Source organism: Dendrobates tinctorius, unplaced genomic scaffold, assembly GCF_039654945.1.
Source record: "Dendrobates tinctorius isolate UK_male_01 unplaced genomic scaffold, ASM3965494v1 ptg000075l, whole genome shotgun sequence".
Taxonomy (NCBI): domain Eukaryota; kingdom Metazoa; phylum Chordata; class Amphibia; order Anura; family Dendrobatidae; genus Dendrobates; species Dendrobates tinctorius.
The window spans coordinates 50487880-50500835 of NW_027361743.1; the positions used below are offsets into that span (position 1 = coordinate 50487880).

The 12956-nt window shown below is 48.8% G+C and overlaps 2 protein-coding genes across 3 annotated transcripts in view; one reads left to right on the forward strand and one right to left on the reverse strand.

Moving 5' to 3' along the window:
• PROSER1 (proline and serine rich 1) overlaps positions 1-7471 on the reverse strand; it is an 80630-nt gene extending 73159 nt beyond the window's left edge. Inside the window, exons 1-2 of the mRNA XM_073583263.1 lie at positions 7327-7471; positions 5534-5625 (exon numbers count right to left, since the gene is read on the reverse strand). The gene's annotated coding sequence lies outside the window, so the exon portion shown is untranslated. The remainder of the gene's footprint in view (positions 1-5533; positions 5626-7326) is intronic.
• A 247-nt stretch (positions 7472-7718) lies between these two features.
• Positions 7719-12956, forward strand: part of NHLRC3 (NHL repeat containing 3) — a 72294-nt gene continuing 67056 nt past the window's right edge. For both annotated transcript variants that reach the window (XM_073583264.1, XM_073583265.1), the window contains exon 1: positions 7719-7855. The gene's annotated coding sequence lies outside the window, so the exon portion shown is untranslated. The remainder of the gene's footprint in view (positions 7856-12956) is intronic.

Sequence of the window (12956 nt, forward strand, 5' to 3'; positions counted from 1 at the left end):
TCATTTCTGCTTTCCCTTTTGGTCCAGCTGCCACATGTCCGGGGTCTAACTGGAGGTAGCACCTGTGTCCTTGTGTAGCATTCTGGTCCTGTCTGAGGAGCTTTACTATGGGTACCCGGGGCTCACTAGTTACGCCCCCTTCAGAGCCCCCCGGACTGTGGTCTCGAGGTTCCACTTTAAAAATAAAAAACGAATGTGGCGGCTCTTACCCGCTTCCACGGTGATCCCACTCAGTGTCGGGGTTTTCTCAATCAGTGTACCCTACACTTTGAAATCTTGGGGCACGTTTGCTTCTGACCGTGCCAAAGTGGGCTTCATTATGTCACATCTAGCAGGAGAGGCTCTAGCCTGGCTAAACCCATTATGGGAGAGAGGAGACCCGCTGGTTAATGATCTTCTCTCTTTCCTAGAGACTTTTCGCAGGGCCTTCGATGAACCTAGCTGGGTCACGTCGACCGCTTCTGCCCTGCTTCGCTTACGCCAAGGAACCCTTATGGTGGCTCGGTATGCTGTTCAATTCCGCACCCTCTCGTCTGAGTTATCCTAGAACAATGAGGCCTTGCTGGCTACCTTCTGGGAGGGCCTATCTGGAAAAAACAAGGAAGAGCTGGTGGGACAGGACAGGCCTACCACCTTGGATGATCTGATATCCTTGGCAACCCGGATTGACCTGCGCTTTCAGGAGCGTTCCATGGAGATCAAGCGAGACAGGAGGTCCTACCACCCGGACTCTAGTTCTTCCAAAATGACTACCTCACCTTCTCCCGAAGCTATGGAGGTTGACCGAGTAAGTTTGTCCAGCCGCCGCCAGGAGGCTCGTCAGAAGCTGTCTATATTGTGGTAGTTCCGAACATCTGATCCGCTCCTGTCCAACGAAGTCAGGAAACTCCAGTGCCTAGGCTCGGTAGGAGAGGCCACTCTAGGTAGAGAATATTCCTCTCATTCATTGCAGATCACGGTCTCAGTGTCCTGCGGGGCAATAAAATTTTCTGGACTCTGTCTGTTGGATTCCGGAGCCGTCAGGAATTTTATCCAGCAGACGCTTGTGTATCATTACCGCTTACCAGTTCAGGCTCTTCCCAATTCGTTGCGGGTGACCGCTGTCGATGGCAAGCCACTGACCGAACCCGTCCCGTTCCAGACTGAGCCAGTGGAACTCCGGTTAGGTCTAATGCATTCTGAAAGAATCCGTTTTTATGTGTACCCTGGTTTGTCTCACCCCTTGCTTTTAGGTTTACCATGGATCCAGAAACATCAACCAGTCCTTAATTGGAGAACAGGCGAGATTCTGCGTTGGGGAGATTCCTGCTCGGACCGATGCTTAACCCGGATTGAACCAGTTTCACCCCCTGTCCAACCTGCTACCCTGCCTGGGTTACCATCCGCTGACTGGTCCTTCTCGGATGTCTTCGGGAAAAAGGAAGCTGAGAGATTTCCCCCCCCCCCCACAGGTCGTATGACTGTCCAACAGATCATCTTCCTGGAACATCTCCTTCCCATGGGAGAGTTTACCCTCTTTCCCAGGCAGAGACTCAAGCTATGACGGACAACATCCAGGAGAATTTGGCCAGAGTATTTATCCGAAAATCATCATCACCAGCAGGGGCAGGATTTTTCTTCGTGAAGAAAAAGGACGGATCCTTGCGGCCCTGTATTGATTACCGGGGACTAAACCAGATCACGGTAAAGAACAGGTACCCCTTGCCTCTCATTTCAGAACTGTATGACCGCCTCCGAGGAGCCAAAATCTTCACCAAGCTGGATCTCAGAGGTGCCTACAATTTGAGCCGAATCTGGGAAGGAGACGAATGGAAAACAGCCTTCAACACCCGTGATGGTCACTACGAGTACCTGGTAATGCCGTTTGGCCTAAGCAATGCACCCGCTGTTTTCCAAGAGTTCGTCAATGACAATTTCAGGGATCTGCTCTATACCTGTGTTGTCTACCTGGATGATATTCTGATTTTTTCCACTAATTTGGCCACGCACCGGAGGCAAGTACGCCTAGTCTTACAGAGGCTCAGAGAAAACAGACTGTATGCCAAGTTTGAGAAATGCCTCTTTGAACAATCCTCTTTGCCTTTCCTCGGTTACATTGTTTCCTCCACAGGATTGAAAATGGATCCGGAGAAGTTATCGGCTGTACTCAGGTGGCCTCATCCGTCTGGGCTGAAGGCCATGCAGAGATTCCTGGGCTTCGCCAACTACTACAGACAATTCATTCCTAACTTTTCAACCCGAGCGGCTCCCATCTCAGCCCTGACCCAGAAAGGTACAAGTCCCAAGGATTGGCCTCCTGATGCAGAGGAGGATTTTGTTTCTCTCAAGAAGGCCTTTGCTGTCGCACCTGTGCTCCATCGTCCTAACTGTAATAAGCAATTTTTTCTTGAGGTCGATGCTTCCTCCGTAGGTGTGGGAGCAGTACTTACCCAGAAATCGTCCACTGATCGAATGAACTCATGTGGTTTTTTTTTTCCAAGCTTTTCTCTTCCGCAGAGAGGAATTATTCCGTTGGAGATCGGGAATTGCTGGCTATCAAATTGGCTTTGCAGGAGTGGAGGCATCTTCTTGAGGGAGCTCTTCATCAGGTAGTCATATACACCGATCACAAAAACCTTGCTTACTTCCAAACCGCGCAGAGGCTGAATCCCTGTCAGGCCCGCTGGGCCCTGTTTTTTGCTCGATTTAATTTTGTTCATTTTCGTCCAGCTGACAAAAATGTCAAGGCAGACGCACTTTCCAGAGCCTTTTTGCCTCCTGATCAAGAGGAGGAACCTCAGCACATCATTGAACCCTCAAGGTTAGTCGCTGTCGCTTCTGCTGATCTTACCCGGCTTCCCCCTGGGAAAATTTTCGTGTCTGCTCCTGAACGTACTCGTCTCCTTCGGTGGGGTCACGCTTCCAAGTTGGCTGGTCACGACGGACAAAGGAAGACTCTGCAACTCATCACCTGATACTACTGGTGGCCTGCTATGGCTAAGGATACCCAGGAGTACGTTGCAGCCTGTCCTTCCTGTGCCCGTAACTAGACTGTCAAACGTCTACCTGCTGGTAGGCTTCAGCCTCTACTAATTCCGTCCGCCCCCTGGCAGCACATCGCGATGGACTTCTTCACAGATCTTCCAATCTCATCTGGCTGTTCTGTGGTGTGGGTAGTAGTGGACCGTTTTTCTAAGATAGCTTACTTCATTCCGCTACCCGGTCTTCCTACCGCTCCTGAACTGGCGGATCTGTTCATCCGACACATCTTCCGTATCCATGGTTTCCCTCTCCACATCGTGTCCGACAGAGGAGTCCAGTTCACCTCAAAATTCTGGAGAGCAGTATGTAAACTGGTAAGAATTGAACTGGATTTTTCCTTGGCTTACCATCCCCAATCCAATGGTCAAGTGGAGAGGACTAATCAGATCCTGGCTGGATTCCTGCGTCACTTCGTCAACGCGCATCACAACGACTGGGTAGACTTACTGTCCTGGGCTGAATTTTCCTACAACAATCAAGTAAGTGAATCTTCTGGAAAGTCTCCCTTTCAGATTGTCTTTGGACTGCAACCCGGAATACCTCTTCCCATCTCCAGATCATCTGGCGTTCCTGCTGCCGATACTTTCTCTGAAGATTTTTCTAAGGTTTGGAGGGACACCAAAACTGCTCTGGAAAACGCCTCCCAGCGCATTAAGAGGCACGCGGACAAGAGACATTTGGATGCTCCTACCTTTCGCCCCGGAGACAAGGTATGGCCCTCCTCCAAGTATATCCGTCTCAAGATGCCATCCTACAAATTGGGTTCCCGGTTCATTGGACCATTTGAAGTCTTGAAACAACTCAATCCAGTCTCTTATAAGCTGAAGTTGCCTTCTTCTTTATGTGTGCCTAACTACTTTCATGTTTCTCTCCTTAAACCAGTAGTTTTGAGCCCCTTCTTTAAGGATCCGGGCACCACTCCTGACCCTGTCTCGGAGGATAATGTTTTTGAGGTAAAACATATACTGGCCATTAAGAAAGTAAGGGGTAAGAACTACTACCTGGTGGACTGGAAAGGCTTTGGTCCTGAGGAGAGATCTTGGGAGCCTTGGGAGAACATCCAGGCTCCTCTTCTTAAAAGATTTCACGCAGGCTTGAAAAAGAGGGGGCGTAAAGAGGGGGATACTGTTACACCTGGTCCCTGTCCTGGCTCTGCGCCTCGGTCTGCCGCTGCGCCCCGTTCAGGGCACTCACCTCGTGCCTTGAACGCTGTGCCTGTGCAGCAGCTGGCTCCCTGTGTGTCCCATCCTGCTTCTCAGCATTCAGGTCTCTCCCCTTCACCCACCTCCTGGTGTCCTGTCGGCAGGTCTTCAGCCAGAGCTATTAGGGCACGCGCACACGCCCCCCTGGCTTCTTAAAGGGACAGCGTGCATTTTTCAAAATAAGCAATTATCCAATGGCAGCGCACTGGCTGCTACTTCTGACCTCTCTTCCATCGGGAGAGCGTCGGAGTAACCATTATCAATACTTGTTACAGCCGGTTCTGATGTTAACCTGTCTGCGCTGCGTAGCAGTCTCTGTGCATTTTCTTATGCTCTGTCTCCACAGAAATATCTGAATCCTGATAACCCTGGTTATACCTGCAATCATCTGGGCGAAAGCCATCCCTTTCCGCCAACAGCCATCCGAGTCCGAGAACTGAGTCAAGGTTACCGGAGCCAGCTACACACCATCTACCCAGATCCAGGACCAGTCATTACGAACTCTGCTGTCATTTCTGTTATCCCTTTTGGTCCCGCTGGGACAGCTGCCACGTGTCCGGGGTCTAACTGAAGGTAGCACCTGTGTCCTTTGGGTATTCCATTCTGGTCCTGTCTGAGGGGCTTTACTACGGGTACCCGGGGCTCACTAGTTACGCCCCCTTCGGAGCCCCCCGGACCGAGGTTCCACTTTAAAAATAAAAAACGAATGTGAACTTCACCATCTTTGCCTCCGCTTCCATTCGTTACAATAGAGCTGTTAGCTGTCATTGTAACCCTGACTCTGACGATAAGGAGCCTGCTGAAAACTGTTCCTGAAATTACAATAACAATAAGTCGAACAAGTGCCCTAATAACCATTGTGAAAATTGCAAAATTATAATTTTTTTTTGTTTTTTTTCAATAAAGATCTTGCCGTGAAAATAAACATGGCCAATATTTCTTTAAAAATAAATGTAACACAAAAACCTTATTGCAGTAATAGGTCATTTTCTGATCATAGCTCCCCTTTATGACTGGCTGTAATCTTTAGCTAGTTGGTGACCAAACACTAATTTGCTGAGATTTTCCTTCTATCCCCCCCATACACAGGCACATTTGGCTCAGCTATACCGACAGGGAGGGGGGAGTAAATTGCTGACAAACATCTCTGCTGGACGTTCCTATTGTAGCCCAACGTCAGGCTTCTTTTTTACCCCTTCTTTCCTGGCCGCCATACAAAACAGATTGAAGGTAGATCTCACCAGGCTCGGACAATATTCATCTGATGTGTCCGCTGAACCCAGTGGTGGACAGGGACGTTAGAAAGTTACCTGTGTTCAGCGATGTCAAGATCATTGGTCGGCGGCTCTGTGTCGATGGCCTCCTAAATCTTAATGGCGGATTTCATGATTGACACCAGCTCCTATATACAAAAAAAAAAAAACACATTTCATTTATCAATGCAGGGAATATTCGCCTAATTTATTGGGAAACATACTGCCACATATAAAACATTTCTACCTACATACAATCTGATGGTAACAAGAAAGAAGGTGAACACAGACATATCAGCTGATGGACACTGGAATTCTCCATCTGTAGATTTCCCTGGGATCTCTAGACATACAGACATGACCTGATCACATTGCATACAGTGGATCATTTACGCAAGTATGAAGACTTCGCTTATGGGGTTTCCAGTGTCAGAAAATTCCTTCCCCTTGGCGTAGCTTTCAGGCTTTTAAAGTTAGTTTTTCTCACCCTCCCCGGGTCCAACACAGCAGTGACGTCCATGGACAGCGCTTCGGACGATCAGGGAGCACAGTAGCCATGCCAGTGACGGCACGAGTTGCTCACAGTCGTTGAACTCGCTGATTGGCTGCAGCGACATCAGGGGTGGGTGAGTAAAGTCAGTTTGTTTGTTTTCTTGCACTAAAAGCAAAGCAGATCACTACCAGAGCACAAGTAATACAGTGACCCGATATCTAATGACTGGGGCCCGTCCTCGACCCCTTCACTCCTGGTGGTCAGATGCCACCACTCAGAAAGCGGCGAATTCTCCTACAGACATAGGCCTTCACTTTGTAAAGTGGGATTATAAAACTTGTGCTCGGGGAATCCCATATAACTGATCCTTTAACCCAATAATGCCCCAGCTCGGCGCTTACTTGTGGACTTCAATCCTACATCGTTGTAAACATATGTGAAGCTCCTGATCCGACAACTGTCCAGGCGCTCGCAGACCTAAACGATTACAGTAAATATTGTGTGATGGGCAACTATCGGCACAGGACAGAACGAACGCCCGAGAGACCGGCTCCAACAAACAGCGACACGGCGTCTACACCAGAGACTGCAGCCGTTCTCTGCCGAGCCACCCCGAGTACAACGCTCCGCCAGAACAACCAGCTGGGAAAACACTGTCCTGACAGCGGCAGGGTCATCCTGTGCCTCCTGTGGGGTCAGGACTCCCACCATGTACAATATTCACCTGCTAGAAAGCAAGAAAGTTGTTTGTAAACAAGAAGTTTGTTACAAAGTTACAATATCTTGTCATTTCTTGCAAACAGTGAATAGAACCATTATTATTTAGAGGCTGGAAACCCTTGTAGGTAACGTGCTGCCCACACAGGTGACGGCACTCGGTCAGATCCTGGCCGGTGACCGGATCATGGAACGTTCTATCCTATCACTTCTGGTAATGGCCGGACCGTACAGGACGAGCCCTTCTCACCTATTGTTCGCCCCCTATGTACGCTCACTGCTGCGGTGGTGGGGCGTTACTCTGTGACGTCTGTCATTGTACATCACTGCGAAATATGTGGGCGCTATAGAAATAACATTATTGTTATGTGACACGAATCCCCCGGAGTTTTCCCCCCTGGTCAGAGATTTGTCCTCGGCCCCTGGACACGGTGTGATCGGTCACCTCAAGAGTCTGCGGGCCAGAGACCCACATTTTAAGAATAAGGGTGTTTTCATCCACTGACAGCAAAGAGTTAATTGTAATATGGTGCAGGGGGTCCTAGAAAGTGGCAGAACTCATCGTGCAGCAATTTCGGTTTATTTGTAGGAAGCAGCTGATCCCTTTCAGAAGCCCCGTGCAGGGAGCGCCGCCACTCACCGCCTGTCTCCGGATCGGAGGTCGGGCAGATCCGTCGGCCGATCACTGAACAGCATGCAGCAGATATTTCCGCGACCGTACAATGGATGAGCGGCGGCAGGATGCGGCACACCACTTCCGGGTCACCGCGCGCAGCTCCGGGACCCTGACAGGGGGGTGTGTGAGGAGGGCTCCCCCCTCCTGCAATGACGCCACACGGGTATCCCCCATATTATCTGCGCCGTGCACGGAGAGCGGCCGTCCCCGCGCACACAGGCAGCACCGACAGCCTCAGCCCGCAAAGCAGGCGCGCACGGCACAGCGTCTTCGTCCGTCTGTCTCGCAGACCCTCGGGGACCCCCGCACAGACAGCTCCCGGGGTCGCAGAGTGATGACGTCGGGCGCTACGGTCACCTGACCACGAGGGGGGCAGGAGCGCTCGTTAACCTGTGCAGCGCCGGAGAGGACTGCGTGAGGTGCCGCAACTGCAAGACCCCGACTACATAGGAGGCAGGGGGCGTGTAATGCCAGGAGCTGTGGGGAACTACAGGTACCAGGGAGCCTCTGCGTGCCCAGCAGTGTAGAGGTGTGAGAAAACCGCAGCAGAAAGGGCAGCTGTACCGTCACCAGGTCACAATACTAGTGCACTGCAGCAGCTGCCATGGTAAAGGGGGCAGTGTACTGGTGAGACTCACGCCGGCCATCCATGGAGGGGGCTGGCTGGCAAATATTGGCCTGGGGGTCACGCACACCGCAGCGGCCCATCCTTGAGACACTAGTCGGCTTGTGAACATCGCAAGTATACAGACTCACACCTGCGATGACTACGCTGCAATTCCAGGGAATAATGATCGTGTGCACTGTCATCAATCAGTAACCTGTCATCACACGGCGTCACTGCAGAAAATCACCTACAGCCCAGAAAACAGTGTTGGGGGGAAACAAGTGTGTGGCTTGGACATTGCATGTTGTCCTCATAGAAGTGATTCATATCTACTCACCCATTATACAACAGGCACCTTAAGAAGCAGTCAATGACTTTTTTTTCTTTAAACCTGTGTAAATGTTAGTGTAGTGTAGTGTCAGTGTGTTAAGATACTCACAGATCGAAGTCTTCTCCAGTATCTAGTGCCGCTCCTCTTCTAAGTCATCTGACAGCTACTCAGACTCCACAGGTCATGCTGCGCTCTGTGGCTCATAAGTGGTTTTTACAATATAAGTCTATGGATATTGAGAACAAGGCTCAAAATGAGGATCCATAGACTTACATTGTAAAGAAACTTGCAGGTCACATACAGGTGCTTCTCACAAAATTAGAATATCATCAAACTCGCCTGACCTTAAACCCATAGAGATCTATGGAGTATTGTCAAGAGGAAGATGAGAGACACCAGACCCAACAATGCAGACGAGCTGAGGGCTACTATCAAAGCAACCTGGGCTTCCATAACCCCTCAGCAGTGCCACAGGCTGATCGCCTCCATGCCATGCTGTATTGATGGAGTAATTGTTGTCAAAGGAGCCCCGACCAAGTACTGAGTGCATTTACTGAACATACATTTCAGTAGGCCAACATTTCGGATTTTAAAATCAACATTAACAGAAATAAACACATGAAATAGATCACTCTGTAATAATAATAATAATAATACATTTTATTTCTATAGCGCCGACATATTCCGCAGCACTTTACATTTCGGAGGGGATTTGTACAGACAATAGACATTACAGCATAACAATAATCACATAGATCATAACAGATACCAAGAGGAATGAGGGCCCTGCTCGCAAGCTTACAGTCTATGAGGAAAGAGGTAGACATGAAAGGTGGGTGGTAACAGTTGCCCTGATTGTATGGACCAGCCATAATGTTAGGTGTGTGACAGTACAGACACAGAGGGCTAATGGATGCATAAAGCATGTGGGAACATGATGCGGGGAAACTGGTTATGGTAAAACTTTTGGCTGTGCCACACAGGGATAGATTAGGTTAATGTGTTGAGGCGATAGGCCAGTCTGAATAAATGCGTTTTCAGGGCACGCTTAAAATTGTGGGGATTGGGGACTAATCGTATTGACCTGGGAAGTGCATTCCAAAGAATTGACGCAGCATGTGTAAAGTCTTGGAGACGGGAGTGGGAGGTTCTGATTATTGAGGATGCTAACCTCAGGTCATTAGCAGAACGGAGGGCGCGGGTAGGGTGGTACACAAACAAGGGAGGAGGTGTAGGGTGGTGCTGAGCCATGGAGGGCTCTGTGGGTGAGGGTAAGGCCAGAGTCACACTGGCGAGGAATACGGGAGAGTGAGAGGCGCTAAAAGCACACATTAGACACGGACCAATGATTCTCTATGGGTTCACTCGCACCAGCCGTATATTTCTCCTCCGTATCCTACGCTCCGTGCCACTCGCAGCATGCTGCAATTGTCAGCGTACTACGCCCGTAGTACGCCAATGCAAGTCTATGGGTGCGCAAAAAATACGGATTACACACGGAACACACGTGTGACCTGCGAGAAATACGCACCTTATGTCTTTTAGCAAAGCCGGCAATTCAGTGCACTATACAGTAAACTCACACTGACAGTTTTAATAAAGAAATGAAAGAATAGATATAGACACATAGAATATATATATATATATGTATTCTATGTGTCTATATCTATTCTTTGGTTTCTTTATTAAAACTGTCATAGGGCTCCATTATATGTCCATTTTGCAAGCCTGCGAGAAAATCTCACCATACGGATGCCATACGGATTACATACAGATGCTGACATGCGCAAAATACGCGACCACACCTTGATTACGGATGACATACGGAGCACTGTTTAGGGGTCTGTCATCCGTATTACGCATGTAAAATACGGAGCGTATTTTGCGCAGGTTAGTGTGACTCCAGCCTAATAAGTTTATACTGAATTCTGGAGTGGATGGGTAACCAGTGTAATGACTGGCACAAGGTAGAGGCATCGGTGTAACGATTGGTGAGGAATATGATCCTGGCTGCAGCATTCAAGACAGATTGTAGAGGGGAGAGTTTGGTAAGAGGGAGACCGATTAGAAGAGAGTTACAATAGTCGAGACGAGAATGAATAAGAGAAACAGTAAGAGTTTTTGCAGACTCAAAAGTAAGAAAAGGTCAAATTCTAGAAATGTTTTTGAGGTGCAGATGACATGAGCGAGCCAGTGATCGAAGGTGGGGGGCAAAGGAAAGCTCAGAATCAAGTATGACCCCAAGACAGCGGGCCTGTTGCTGGGGAGTAATAGTAGAACCACACACGGAAATGGCAATGTCGGGTATAGGTACATTAGTAGAGGGAGGAAACACAAGGAGTTCAGTCTTTGACAAGTTCAGTTTCAGATATAGTGAGGACATGATATTAGACACAGCGTTTAGACAATCGCCGGTGTTTTCTCGTGATGTCAGGAGAAGAAGCGTATAATTGGGTGTCATCAGCATAGAGATGGTACTGGAAACCAAATCTACTGATTGTTTGACCAATAGGGGCAGTGTACAAGGAGAAGGTGAGAGGAGGAGGAACCGGCAAAAGATACAGTAAAGGAGCGGTCAGAGAGATAGGAGGAGAACCAGGAGAGAACGGTGTCCTTGAGACCAATGGAACGGAGCATAGTGAGGAGGAGCTGATGATCCACAGTGTCGAAATAGGTCACTCTGTAATGACTCTATATAATATATGAGTTTCACTTTTTGTATTGAAGAACTGAAATAAGTTAACTTTTGGATGATATTCGAATTTTGTGAGATGCACCTGTAAAGGATAGTGTTCAGCCGGAGCCCAAAGAGTGAAGACATCACTCAGACGAGAAGCAGAGCGGTGCTGGATACCGGAGAACATGCCGCTACACTGACACTACCCTAACCTCTACACAGAATTAGGGGGGGGGAATTTATAGGGGGATTCTTTAAAGCAGAATATAATTGGCACAGTTGTATCCTTTCTGTGTAGTAGACATAGTTACATTTAGAAATATGGATACAAGATAATATGTGACTGGTATATGATATATCAGTGACATATCATCTGTGTATACAGTACATTAGATGTCTGTGCACACAGTATACCACATCCAGGGTACAGGAGAATATATGACTGGTATCTTATAATATAATACTAGGAGCATCACTCTGTCTGAAGCCTTTATAGACTGCGCAAGCGCGACGCGCCTGCGCATTCTGGCCCCCATAGAGTTACACATCCGGGGATGAGGATTGTGGCCAGGAGATCGCGGTATGCGTAAGCACTGAACGCATACCGCGATCTCCGGCACAGCAACTTACCTATCCGGTATTGCCGCGGGGTCTCTTCGGGCCAGAGGCCGGGACATGAATCCTCCGTCGGAAATGGCACATGCGTATAGCGCACTTCAGGCGCCATTTTGTTGGTGGGCGGAAATTATTGAAATTAGTCCGTGATGTCAGGAGAGGGTGGGTTGTAGTGCCGGAATCGGCGCCTACGCAGTCCGCGCTTGGGGTGCAGGATGGGAGCAGCACATGACAAGATATGAGCACCACATGACAGGATAGGGACGCAGGATGGGAGCAGCACATGACAAGATTAGGGCACAGGATGTAAGCAGCACATACCAGGATGGAGACCATGTACCAATATAAATGCTCGCCACCCGGGAGTAGAACAGGTTCAATAGCTAGTATGATATACTGTGACTACAGGCATCAGATGGTATGTTCTGGAAAACAGACACCAGACGTTACACCAGTCACATATTATCCTGCATATAACATTTGATGTCTGTGCACATACTATGGCCAAATAATTTCTCAGAGGGGCCACGTGACAGACCATGACTGTCGTGGAGGCCAAAGCAATAGGCTGAAATTAATTCTGCTCAGTTTTATTATTAACATATTAGTTCATATTAAAATAACAATATCATATAATATTAAACGTCATGTGAGGGCTCTGCTTCGTGTGGATGACGCGTCCTATGTCATCCACACAGAGCTCCCTATCGCGCTCCTGTGCCGGCGCACTTCTATCTGCCTTGCTGAGGGCAGAGCCAAGTGCTGCGCATGTGTGGGGAATGGCCAAAGAGCGCAGGCGCATGTATATTACAGTACTGTGCTCTGCCCTCAGCAGAGCAGACAGAAGCGCGCCTGCGCAGGAGCATGATGGGGAACACTATGTGGACGAAGTTGGATGCGTCATCCATGCAAGGGAAGGAGAACGTCATTGCAAGAAGAAGAGAGGCACTGGAACAAGAACTGCGGCGCCCATCGGACCGGACTGCCCAGTAGGTGAGTATAATAAAACCTATTTTGTATGAGTCCACACACAGCCCCCCATATGAGGTATGAGCCTCCAAATAACTTCTCTATCCACAATATGAGCTGTCACATAGCCCCTTATATACAGTGTGAATCCTTGCATAGCCTCCATATACAGTATGAGTCCCCACATAGCCCCTAGACACAGTACGAGCCTCCACATAACCTCTTTATGTACACTATGAGCCGCCTCAGCCACTTAAAAACAGTGTGAGCCCCACGTTTCCCTCTATATTCAGTATGAGCCCTCACATAGCCTCTCTATATACAGTATGAGCCCCACATAGTCCTTTATATACAGTATGAGCCCCTATATACAGTATGAGCCATCACATAGTACC